The sequence below is a fragment of the Nicotiana sylvestris genome, chromosome 9, assembly GCF_000393655.2.
Source record: "Nicotiana sylvestris chromosome 9, ASM39365v2, whole genome shotgun sequence".
Lineage (NCBI taxonomy): Eukaryota > Viridiplantae > Streptophyta > Magnoliopsida > Solanales > Solanaceae > Nicotiana > Nicotiana sylvestris.
The window spans coordinates 191,772,661-191,786,131 of record NC_091065.1 but is presented as its reverse complement, the minus strand read 5'-3'; the positions used below and the strand labels follow the sequence as shown (position 1 = coordinate 191,786,131).

The 13,471-nt window shown below is 31.8% G+C and overlaps 1 long non-coding RNA gene and 1 pseudogene across 1 annotated transcript; one reads left to right on the top strand and one right to left on the bottom strand.

Moving 5' to 3' along the window:
* The first annotated feature begins 6,813 nt into the window (after positions 1-6,813).
* On the top strand, positions 6,814-11,378 carry LOC104218172 (sesquiterpene synthase 12-like; annotated as a pseudogene).
* A 760-nt stretch (positions 11,379-12,138) lies between these two features.
* Positions 12,139-13,137, bottom strand: LOC104218181 (uncharacterized). Its single transcript, XR_708929.2, has 3 exons — positions 12,912-13,137; positions 12,724-12,789; positions 12,139-12,330 (listed from the first exon to the last, which is right to left on the bottom strand). It is a non-coding gene; the product is annotated as an uncharacterized lncRNA (long non-coding RNA).
* Between the last annotated feature and the right edge of the window lie 334 nt (positions 13,138-13,471).

Sequence of the window (13,471 nt, the reverse complement as noted above, 5' to 3'; positions counted from 1 at the left end):
TACCCGAATCTTAAAGGCCACGGCCATCCCCACTTGGGGATTGTTATCCTAGTCAAGCCCGAATAATTCGGGTTGACACCTAAACTAAAATGGCCATGGCCAAATTAAAATGGCTCGGAGATATTCGAGGACCCATAAAGACAAAAAGGCCTTTAAATTTTTAAACCGGTTTTAAAGGCTACCCTAGGCAAACTATGACTTAAAAAAGTCTAAATACTTTAGGAAAAAACTATTGATCACGCTGAACCCCCACAATGCCTTAAAACGAAACAAAGTTGAAGGCAAGGTTTCTTCGAGTCCCTGAAAAAACCTCATCTATTTCATGCTAATGCATTTAGATCTTTGCAAATAAAAGTAAATAGGGCAAAGAGAAAATTCGAAAGCTGTTGAAGGGAAAAGGCCTTATATTCATAATCAAAAATTTCTTTTTACAAGGGCCAAATAGCTCAAAACTATTTTTACAAAGGCTAGACGGCCTCAACAAAATTACATAAAATGAAAACACTTAAAGACCTAAGTGGCCCGGTCTTCATTGGAAGAAACATCATCACCTTTGAGATCTTCACCGCCCTTGGACTCGCCCAAATATTTAGACTCCTCATCATCTTCGGGATAGGCCAGTTTTTGGCCTCGACTTTGAGCTATTTGGCGCCCTCGATCTCAGTCGACAAGTTGAAGCCCCGAGCGTGAATTTCCTCAAGGGAACCTATTCGAGACTATCACTTAGCGTGCTCAATGATGTCCTTTTCCCGGACCCGAGCTGCCTCGGCATCGGCCTTATAAATAGCCACCATTTCCTCGGCATCAGCTTAAATAACTTTGGCCTCTAACTAGACCGTTTCGAGATCCTTGGATAGATTTTCCCGATCAGAGGTAGTAGAGTTCAGCTGGGACTGGAGCTCCCCGATATTCTTGGCCTATTCCAAGGACTTCTCCTTTATATCTCGAAGCTGAACCTCAACGAAGCCAGTTGTGCTCGGGCAGTCTCCTTTTATGAGGCCAGGCGGTCCATGTTCTTTTTCCGTTCTTCTGCCTCGGCCTTTACCACATGTACCTCTACTTGAAACTGTCCGATCTGGTCAAGCTTCTATTGTACCTGCATATTTGGGCCATTAGCTACAGTATCTGACTCATCGTCACTATCCTCAAAGACTATTCTTACCTATACGACCAGGTCAGCAGGCTTCTTTCTGGCCGCTTCCAACTCAGCTTGGAGTTTCTTGACCTCCCCCTCATATTGTTCACTGAGAAGATTGTATGTATCCCTCTTCTCGATGAGCTCTCGAGTCTCTTCCTCGTGGTGGTTTAATTCCTCGTAGAGTCTATACCATCAAAAAAATTGTGAAATGGATCTACCACCCCATGGGACCCCTCGCAGGGGACTTGGCGGGTATGTCCTCATCACCGGATGGAGGCCTCAAAGCAACATTCTTGGAAAGACCTGCAAAGAAATAAAAAATAAGTAAGAACTTAACAACACAAAGGGGACCCGAGTGTTGCTCACTCAAGAAAGTAATCGCACCGTGAGAATGGGCCTCCCACCGGCCCTTCGAAAGTTTGCGCCAAGCGGGCCTGGAATATGTTTCTGTGAAACAATGTCCTTAACTCATTCCATGAGTCGAGGAACTGCATCTGGAACCTGAGCAACAGCTACATTGACACTGAACATCGATTAGAAAGGGGGAAAAGAGAGTAGAAATAAAATTCTGGAAAAAATGGAACTTTACTTACGTTTTGTGTTAAACTCCTCGGGGAACGGCATGTCCTTGGCCGGGATCAAGTCAGAGTTCCTCACTCGGACAAATCGGTCTAGCTAGCCTTGGTCTCGATCTTCATCGATTCTCGAGAACGGGGCTTTATAGACCCGGCGCAAAAGCTTAATCAGTCCCTCCCCTTCCCCGGAAGAATCAAGGACTGTACAGACGCATCAGATGGTCAACGGTGAATGGCATCTATCGATCTTGCTCATGAAGAATCGGAGAAGAATGACTATCCTCTAGAATGAGGGGTGGATCTGACCAAGGCACACCTCGTACCTTTTGCAGAACTGGGTGGTCACCGTGTCCAACGGACCCAACGTAAAGGGATAAGTGTAAACACTTAAGCATCCCTTAATGTGGGTAGTGATATCTTCTTCGGGGCCAGGTATCACCACTTAAGAAAGCTTTTTTTTCTTGAATAATATATGTTTGAAGAGTCAATTTTCATAAATGGACATCAAACAAATAACAAAAGTTTGACTATACAATTGCTATCATTAATTTCAATTTAGCACATTCAAGGAATTGAAGGGTATAAGCTGAAACTCCTTCATTTAGCTGTAGTCAAGCCAATATTGCAAGGGTATAATATTTTTTTCATTGAAGAATATTAGTTTTGAATCATTAGATTATGTGAAAGGTTTTTCTTTTCAAACTTAACAAGAGATAAATTGATTTTTAATTGATAATTCTATAGCGACTTTTAAGTGTAACAAAGATTATATATAGAAAAAATTGGTAAGACGTGAAATATATTTTTTTTTAAATGTAAACAAATTATTTCAAAAAATCTCTTTACTTTTTTTAATTCAAAGATAATAAAAACATAAGATATTTTTGAACATTAGTAGAGAGTTCTAAAATTATTCTAATAGAAGTTATATTATGGATAAACTCAAAAAATCGAAATCTTATAAAATATTTACATAATATCCGGCCATATTTATTGTTTACTTTTTATAGCTAATATAAATAGATGATATACCGACAACACACAATTATACACATATTAGATATGGTTATATATAAATTATACATCATTCAATTCTTTAATTTAAATGGTCTGGTGAGTACCTATTCATGCTGATTAGATAAAGCCAAAAGAAAAATATGAAATAATTTCAACCAAGCACTAAAAATATAATCAAAGTTTATACGTAGACAATTTTTATTAAAACTCATTCTTTTATAGTGAAATAAATTATTTTTTGTAACAACAGAAATAATGAGATAAAAAATAAGATAAAAGAAAATAAATATTGAAAAAAATGTTAGAAAGATCTAAAAATGAGAAATAAAATATGACAACACATTTATTCTTATGTTTCATCTTTGTTGAGTATAAAAAAGTGAAAGTTAATCTCATCGATTTAAATTTTTTTTTCAACTAAAATACATAGATTATAAGATAAGGATATCTTCGAATATTTTTTTTTAATTTACATTATGTGTCGTTTTTAAAAAATCACTATTACTAACAAACTGATATTATATTCTAATTTGAATTGGAATGCAATTTGAGTAGTTTGCATTGAGGTTAAGCCAAGTATGATGTCGAAAAATGAACTACTTGAAAATTTTAAGACAATATATGCAATATTTTATAATAATAATCAACTAATTTAACATTTAGTGATTCAAAGAACAATTTTTTTTTGTATATATAGGGTATTAAAAATTTAAATTTTGGTAGCTAGAGATATCGATAAACTTAAAGTGGAGTCACACTAAAAACATTCGGCCAAAGAATCATTTAAATTTTTTAGATAGCCGATTAAAGTGAATTTATAATTAAGGATAATATCTTCACTTGCATCATTATAAAGATAATCATTATTATAATATATATAAAATTTTAGAAATTGAAATTTCAAAATAGAAATATTTTTTGAAAGATAAAATCATACCAAATAAGAGTTCAAGTCGTAGTATAAGAGTCACGTCATAATCAAAGAATCGTTTATATCGTGTCAAACTTTGTGTTTTGCCATAAATATGACTTATTATTTCACTTTGTGGCTATTTTTAGGTTCCAATTATACGTATGAGAATATTGCAAAAATAAAATTATCACTACGAGAATTGAGAAAATGTTAGTCTTTTTTTATGTAGTGTTTCTTAATTAATATCTGACGATTATTTATAATTATTTAGAAGGTTTAAATGTTAAGGTTATTTACATATAATTCAAAAAACTCAGATATTTGACATGGTTAATATCAAATATCAAAATGGAGTTAAAATATTCACTAGCTAAAGAATATTTTATATTTTTAGATAGCCAACTAAAATGAGTTTTGAATTAAGAATAATATTTTCAATTACATTATTATAAAAATAATTATTATTGAAAAATAATGTTTTAGAAACTGAAATTTTAAGAAAGAAATATTTTTTAAGAGATATCAACACACCAAATAAGAGTTCAAGTAGTAGTAAAAGAGTTAAGTCTTATCCAAAGAGTCATTCATTGTCTCAATATTTGATTATTTTGCCATAAATATGAGTTATTATTTTGCTTCCTGACTATTTTAGGATTCAATGACACCGGCAAGAATGGTATGAAAAAAGAAAAATAGAAGAAATTGTTAATTATTTTCATGTAGTTAATATCCAATGATTATCTATATTTAGTGAAAAAGTGTAAATTTTAAGATTATTTATATAAAATCCAAATAACTTAAATATTTGATATGATTCGTGTCCGCGCACCCGCGCGGGTACTAATACTAGTATTACCTTAAAAACAACAAAAATATATGTAATTAACATTAAACAGAATAAAATAAGTTAATTACTCCCGTGAAAAAATAATATTCCGAATATATAAAAAGAAAATATATAAACAAAAAATCAAACTATTTAGCAACAGATAATAAGTCTACTAGTTTAGTGATGACTATAATTTCATAGTTATTTAAAGTATAACTATAACTCACATGTAGTTATACTTTTTTCATATTGAATTATGATATTATTTTTTTGTCATATGCTCATATTTGAATTTTATTAAATTGTTAATTTTTAATGTTTCTTTAGATTTATTGTAACTATTAAGCCATTAAAATTGTATTGGATCAACATGAATATCTTTTTATGCTTATTTATATCGAATATAATTAGTTATCAATATAATTACATACAAGAACATATTTGTTTAAATGTGAGATAATTAAACATTTAAATTTAATTAAGTAGATCACATAGTTAGTTAAATCATCTTAAAACTTACAAGTAATAATTTATTTAATATACAATTATAATACTTTAGTTAGTTGAATCATATACTTTAATATCAAAACATATTAAATTCTTATTTTTTGAAATAAAACTTTATAGTCACAAAAGAGATGAAACCTAATCTAGTATGCAAACCATGTTAAATTCTTAATTGTTTCGATAGATAATGAGTTTTATGATAATTAATAAATTATTAGATTATTAAAAGACCGAATTTATATGACTTGTTTTTTTTATCATCTTGATCATATATACAATATAATGGATACAAGCTTATAGTTGTATAAATTCTATATAATATGTTATTCATACATTAATTAGATATACTCAATTGTTCTTTATAAATATAATTCAAACCTAAAAGTAATACTTATTTTGTAAGAATTGCAACATTGTTATTTTTGTTATGGATTTAAATATTAACCATGTTATAATCTTAAGTTTATATTATTAGAAAAACTTAGTTTTGAAAGACTAATATGAAAATTAGTACTTATTTAAAAAATAAGCGCTTAGATATATGAAATTACTTTAAGTACTTATTTAAAATAATTAAGTACCACACATACATACATACATATCTCTACAAACTGTTAAAGTTTTCTATATGAGTACTTATTTTAAAATAAGAGCTTACATATAATAAATTATGTTAAATTCTTATTTAAAATAATAAAGGACCAAATATGCATAAAATAAAGTATGAGCTTAATAAGTCAAGAAGCTAATTGATAAGCATTGATGCCAAATGCACTTACTAATTTTTCTATATTGTAGGAAAAATCTAACTTTTATATTTAAAATTTATTTTCGTAAAATTTCTCTAATTTTTGGACAAACTCTTATATTGATTTTTTAATCAAAGCCAAAATATTTATTTAACTATGAAATTTTGTTGAACAACTAATTTATTATGGTAAATAATATTGATATGGTAACTTCAAGCACATGACAAAAATTATAACTAACTGCAGAAGTTTACTGTCTCTCTGAATCTTGTGGCTATATCATTCTATATAACAAATACTTGTAGCTAATAAGCCAACGATGTTCTCGGTTTCATATAATTTGAATTTTAAAATAGTTTTTAAATTTAATATTTATTTCAAATCATTATTGTGGCTAGCATGTTATAACCGCAGTAATATTTGGAGATGCAATACTTATATTTAGCTACAAAATTTTATTGTATCAGAATAAGTTTGTAACTATTAAGTTAGTTTTTGCCACAAATTTTTATAATTGAAGCAAAAATACCTATTCAGCTACGGTATTTTGTATCGAGTAATATTTTGTGACTAGAAGATTAATATTGCTAGAGTAATTTCAGACGTGTGGCAAAAACTCATAATTAGCTACAAAATATTGTCGTAGCAATAATTGTTTATATCTATTAATCCAATTATTGCTATATGCTTTTATAACTTGAGGCAAAAATATTTATTTAGCTATAACATTTTGTTAGAAGTAATTTTTGTGGCTATAAAGTTGTTATTGCTACGGTAATTTCAAATGCGTGGCAAACAAATACGATTAGCTACGAAATTTTATTGTAGCAATAAATTTGTAGCTATTTGGGTAATATTGCTACGACAGTTAGCAATTATAGCAAAAATGCTAAATTAGCTTTGTCAATTTAATTTTTTAGCTAAATTTTTTTATAAAATTGTAAATAGCCATGAAATTTTAATTTTTGTGGCTATTGTTAGGTATTAGCCACAATTTTCATATATGTATCTAAGAATTTGTAGCTATATATACATAATGTTGTAGTGGCAAATTCTAACATTGTAAGCTTAGCTGCCCTTTTTTTTTTTTTTTTTTTTTGGCTACAAAACTCTAAAGTAAAGGAACTAGAAAACTCGTTTGGCGAGAGAAAGAGAGAGATGAGTCAATCAATTTCTCCATTAATGTTTTCTCACTTTGCAAAATTTCAGTCGAATATTTGGAGATGCAATACTTCTCAACTCAGAGTTATACACTCATCATATGCCTCTTTTGGAGGGAGAAGAAAAGAGAGAGTAAGAAGAATGAATCGAGCAATGGATCTTTCTTCAAGCTCTCGTCATTTGGCAGATTTTCCCTCAACAATTTGGGGTGACCATTTTCTCTCCTACAATTCTGAAATAACAGTAAGTCACAATCCCATGCTTATATTCTACCGTCAAACTTCTCTATAACAACTTCATTTGTTGCGATCGTTTTTTATTGTTATAGTGAAGTGTTGTTATAGAGATTATATATTATAATATAACATAGTAATCGATTCCGAGAAAACTTGACTTCTTTAGTGAATGACTGTTATATGAGGATGTTATTATAGATAGGTCTAACTGTGTTACCTAAAGGAATAATGAAGATGTTATAATTTTATTAGAGACGGATCAAGCATTTAAACATGAAAGGTTCAAGCTTTAAGATTGGTCTTTATAATACTTTTGAAATTATGAGTTTGGAATTTAATACTTCCTCCGTCTCAAAAAAGAATGAACCTTTTACTATCTGGAGGTCAAATAAGATTTTCTTTGGCCATATTTTTTGCAAATGTATTTCAAATATTTTGAATTTTTAATTGTTGTAACTTACAATACCTTTTATGCAGTTTCTAAATGTGTAAAATTTATTTCAAAACATTTAAGGAATATATGCTCATCACATTAAACAATATTGAATTTGACTCTCATACTCCGACAAGGTTTAAATAAATTGAAACGAATGGAATATTACTATTTTGTAAAAACTTAGTTAGGTTTTCACTATATATCTAATAATGTATTCAAAACTCATAAATAATTATCAAAAGGAGCCTTGTGACCGGGAGGTCACCGGTTCGAGCCGTGGAAACAACCTCTTGCAGAAATGTGAGGTAAGGCTGCATACAATAGACTCTTGTGGTCCGACCCTTCCTCGGACCCCGCACATAGCAGAAGCTTAGTGCACTAGGCTGCCCTTTTTAATGATTAACATATGTGGATCTAGGATTTAAATTTTATGGGTTCAACCTTTAAGGATCTATTACAATTTTAGTAGAATGTTAAACATAAAATTTGTGCTCCGCGTGAAAGTATTGAGTCAGATGAATCCGGTATTATACATGCGGATACGCCCCTGATGCTCAATATCTGCCTGCAGGAAATTACTACCTAAGAGAAAAATGAACATGAATTGCTAAAAGAAATAGTTCGGAAAATGTTGGTAGAAACTCTAGATAATAGTACACAAAAACTAGTCTTGATTGACACAATTCAAAGATTGGGATTAGCATATCATTTCAATTATGAGATTGAAAACTCCATTCAAAACATCTTTTATTTGTCTCAAAATAGTGAAGATAACGATGAATACAACCTTATGTTGCTGCTCTTCGTTTTCGACTTGCGAGGCAACAAGGAAATTACATGTCTTCAGGTACCTTACATTTCTGCCCTTTCCCGCACAGCTTCATTTTTTTCGTTGTTAAAAGGCAGTTTGGCGCATAAAATATCTCGTGTATACGCAGGGTCAGGACGGGCCGCCCCCAAGGGGTGTAAAGTATGCAACTTACCCTAATACTAAATATCTCGTGGAATCAAATAGTTATTATAGTAATATTATTTAAGACTCCACTTGTGGAAAACTACTGGGTTGCTGTTGTTATTGTCAATAATAACTTGGGGTACGATTTATTTCTTTTTCCATGGCTTCTCCACGACTATATTTCTTTTAACACTGTTGTGATTATGCTTTCCTTGAGTCGAGGGTCTATTGATAACAGGCTCTCGACCTTTACAAAGTAAAGGTAAGGTCTGTGTACACACTATACTCCGCAGACTCCACTTGTAGGATTTCACTGAATTTTTTTTTTGTTGTTGTAATAACTTAGGGTTTAATTTCTTGATGCTAATGAAATTCATTTCTTTCAAAATATAAACATGGTGTTCAACCAGATGTGTTCAAGCAATTCACTAACCATGACAGAAAATTCAAGGAAAATCATACTAATGATGTTCAAGGATTACTGAGTTTGTATGAAGCAGCACATACGAGAGTGCACGACGAGGAAATTCTAGAAGAAGCTCTTATATTTACCCCAACTCATCTCGAGTCCGTGATCCCGAATTTGAGTAACGCGCTTAAGGTACAAGTTACCGAAGCCTTAAGCCATCCTATTCGCAAAACTATACCAAGGGTGGGAGCAAGGAAATACATATACATATATGAAAACATTGGAACACATAATGATTTGCTTTTGAAATTACTTCAACATGTTACAAAAGCTTCATCGAAAAGAGCTTAACGAGCTAACAAGGTACATCTACTATTCTTATCATCTTCATAATTATGGTACAGTCAGACCTCTCAATAAAATACATCCTTTATAACAACAGTTCACTATAACAGTCAAGTTTTCTTTATAATCAATCTTTTATGTTATCAAAAAAATTTGAAAGAAACGAGACTATTATAGATATGTTTGACTGTAACTCGCGCTAATTAATAACACCTAAAGTTTAAGTATGTTAATACTGTTATGATATCTATAGCTGGTGGAAAGATTTGGATTGCGCAAACAAATTTCCATATGCAAAGGACAGATTAGTAGAAGCTTACTTTTGGACGGTGGGAATATATTTGAACCTCAATATGGTCGTTCAAGAAGTATGATAACAAAAGTAGTCAAAATGAACTCCATTATTGATGACACTTATGATGCTTATGCAACTTTTGATGAGCTTGTGCTTTTCACGGATGCGATCCAAAGGTAAAATTATATATAATAAAATGTTTCTATAACAACGTCATTTGTTCTGACATTTTTTTAAGATGCTATAGTGAAGTGTTGTTATAGAGAAATATATTATGACAACTTAGACTTTGCAGATGGGACGAAGGTGCCATGGATTCGTTACCGACATATCTGAGACCTATTTATCAAGGCCTTCTCGACGTTTTCAATGAAATGGAAGAAGTATTGGCCAAAGAAGGTAAAGTAGATCGAATCTACTATGCAAAAAAAGAGATAATCCTTGATTAAGTTACATTAATTACTACTTAATAGTTAATTAAGTAAACCAAGTTGTAGGGAAGAATCGCAATTTTGAACTATTAGTACATTTTCTGTTACTTTTTTAGATGAAAAAGTTGGTGGCAGCCTATTATAAGGAAGCTGAATGGTTGAATGCTAACTACATTCCAAAATGTGAGGAGTATATGAAAAATGGAGTTGTAACCTCTACCGGTACGATGTATGGAATAATTTCTTTGGTTGTTATGGAGGAAATTATAACAAAAGAGGCTTTTGAATGGTTGGCAAATGAACCTTTGATTCTTCGAGCTGCATCAACAATCTGTAGATTAATGGATGATATGGCTGATCATGAAGTAAGTATAACAATATAATTTTCATTTTATACAACAATAGTCATCGTAACTCGCGAATTTTGTCCCTAAATACAATACAAAAACAACTACAATAACAAAAATAGCATATCCAGTGTATTTTTATAGTACGGGTCTAGGAAGAGAGATGTGTACGCAGATCTTATCCTACCTTGTGGAGGTAAAAATGTTGTTCCTGATAGACCCTTGACTTAAAAAAAGCATTTCTCAGTCTAATTTCGAGTCTAGGTGGCACTTTTGCATGATATAATAAATAGACATGCTTGATAAATTACAACTTCAATGATCACATTTACTTAAAGTAAATTATGGAACTTTAGAAACGACTGATTAAAATGGTAAAATATTGTATAATATTAATGAAGAAATTGAAATATATTATGTTGTAGGTTGAACAACAAAGAGAACATGTTGCTTCATTTGTTGAGTGCTACATGAAAGAATATGGAGTTTCAAAGCAAGAAGCATATGTTGAGATGTGAAAAAAAATCACAAATGCGTGGAAAGATATAAATAAGGAACTCTTGCGCCCTACTGCAGTACCAATGTTTATCCTCGAACGAACTTTAAATTTTATCAGATTGGTCGACACATTTTTGAAAGATGATGATGGATACACAAATCCCAAATCCAAAGTTAAAGACTTGATTGCTTTGTTGTTATCGACATATGATTATATAAAACAATGCAGACGCACCTTCAAAGCTGAGTATTTGGAGCAAATATGGAAGCATTTTGTATATTGTCCATGTAACCTATAAGTCACGTGTTTGGGCGATGAAAACATTTACTAATATTTGCATTATGGTAGGTTGTTTACATCACACCCATTGGGTGCGACCCTTCCTAAACCCGGCATGAATGTGGGATGCTTTGTGCACATGGCCGCTCGTTTTTACTATTTCAGTGTTACAACTTATTTGGACGGTTGTTACCTATTGTATCATATAGTATTATTACTTAAATACACTGTTTATTTTAATTATTACTTAAATTTTATTCTATCGTATCGTTAAATCCATCATTACGTAACGATGAAAAGTGTCACTTTATGGAATAACGGATTTGGTGTGGTAGCGTCGTTTCCTTGCGTTTTTCTCTCATCTTGCCCTTCCTTATTATTAAATAATCATCTTTTATCATTTATCCTACTTTTTATACAATAATTCTACTCCATATCCTATTTTTTTCTTAGTAATGTTGCAAGTTTATTCTTCATATTGTTAGTGCGTGACATCACGAAACGATAACAAACGATACAATATCCAAATGTCGTATTCATCAAACAATACAATACAATACAATACAATACATTATAAAACGACATGCAACAACAATCCAAACAAGCTGTTAGTTATGTTTAGAAGGGACAATAGTTGATTTGATTCATGAATCTTGTTCTAGTTTTGATCCCTATGTTATTTGACTTGACACATTTGACATTTAATTAGGCCAAAAACGTGGTTTTGATATCATTCTGCCTAAAGGGCAAGCGGGATCAAATGTTAAAACCACCCCAAAAAGTATCATATTTCTGCAAATTTTTTTGTTTAAATTACACAATTGAGCTTCATCATTTTTACTCAAAGCTCCCTGTGCTATTCGAACGCACCAGAGAAAAAAAGCACAGTAGAGGCATAAATCATATTTCACAAGAGCTTTTTATGATTCCATGCCAACAGAGCCAGTTCCCATTATCCAAAACCAGGATGGAAGCATATGGGAAAGAAAGGGTAAGAAGAACCAGTGCCACTGTAGATTAGTCAAAATTGAAAGAACATTGGAAATGTTTGTCCTAGAATATAGTGGCTAGAGTAATCGGCTAAGCTAGTAGTTGACATGAAAATTAGCTGATGTTACCTATTTTTTTACGCTGTCAAATTACCTTAACTTGAAGCCTTAAGAACTTCACGTAGTCCAGAATCTCATCAAGCATTGCTGCCCTGTCGGTCTGGCAAGACAGAAAAAATAATATCAATACCACAAGTAACGACATCTTTTGAATTGCATCAAAAACTAAGCAAACCAATCTTAAAAAGTTGGCAATTACAATGAGCTTTAGGAATTACTTGTCTGAAAATTGCAACTATTTTTCATTTTAAGTAACTTGAATCCAATTAGCAATACTCAACCGCAACAGGAAGTTATTATTACCTTTTTTTTTTTCAATTTTAAGTACAGGTACTTTAACATCATGGTAAAGCGACGGATCAGCACAAAAGTTAATATTTCCATTTTTTTGAATATACAACTTTAAGATTAATGAGCATGAGTTTTTATATGTTGCAACAAAAGAAAGAATACTCATCAAAGGAATTTGTGGCAACAAGAGAATAGAACAGACCTTGTTGCAGCTGGGGACAAGTTCCTGTAAAGCCTTTATTCTTTCCGATATCCTTTCTCTTCTTAACTGTAAAAGAGAGAATACATTACTCAGGCACTTGTTTCTAGAGCATTTTCTGCAGCCCTTGCATTTCACAACATAACTTATAATTGTCCTACAAAATTATCTGCATATATCAATCCTATTACCCGCTCAGCAATACTATGTGGATCTGTGGCCTGTCCTCTTCGTGCCCGAGCCCTAGGACGAATTGCAGGTGGGTGTGGTACAGTTACCGCTGTGCTTGATGTTGGCTGACCTTGAAAAGGCTGCAAGAACCAAAGAGAAGTTAGGAGATCGATTAGTGAATCCTAAAACTGAGAAAGAGGCATTTTATATCCACATAAGTTTTATGAAGCCAGTGGCATGCAATGAAACTGGATTTTGAAATGAAATACATAAAAATAATTCAGAAACAGTAAGGATTGTAAATGAGTCGATGTTGACCCATATTTTAAATGGCGGTATAGACACAGTTTTAGTATTAGAGGTTGGGCGAGTCAAACAATTTGCGGCTGAAATTGCAACCACTACTCAAGATTATAAAAACTAGCATATGCACAACAGGGAACAACAAAAGAATATGATACAGGAAGGCCAAAAAAGATTCATTAACCTGCCAATTTTTATATTGGGAGTTGATGCTTCTTAAAGACAATTCCACTATTTCCATATTTGCCTAGTTACTGTGTTGTTCATGTTGAAGTTG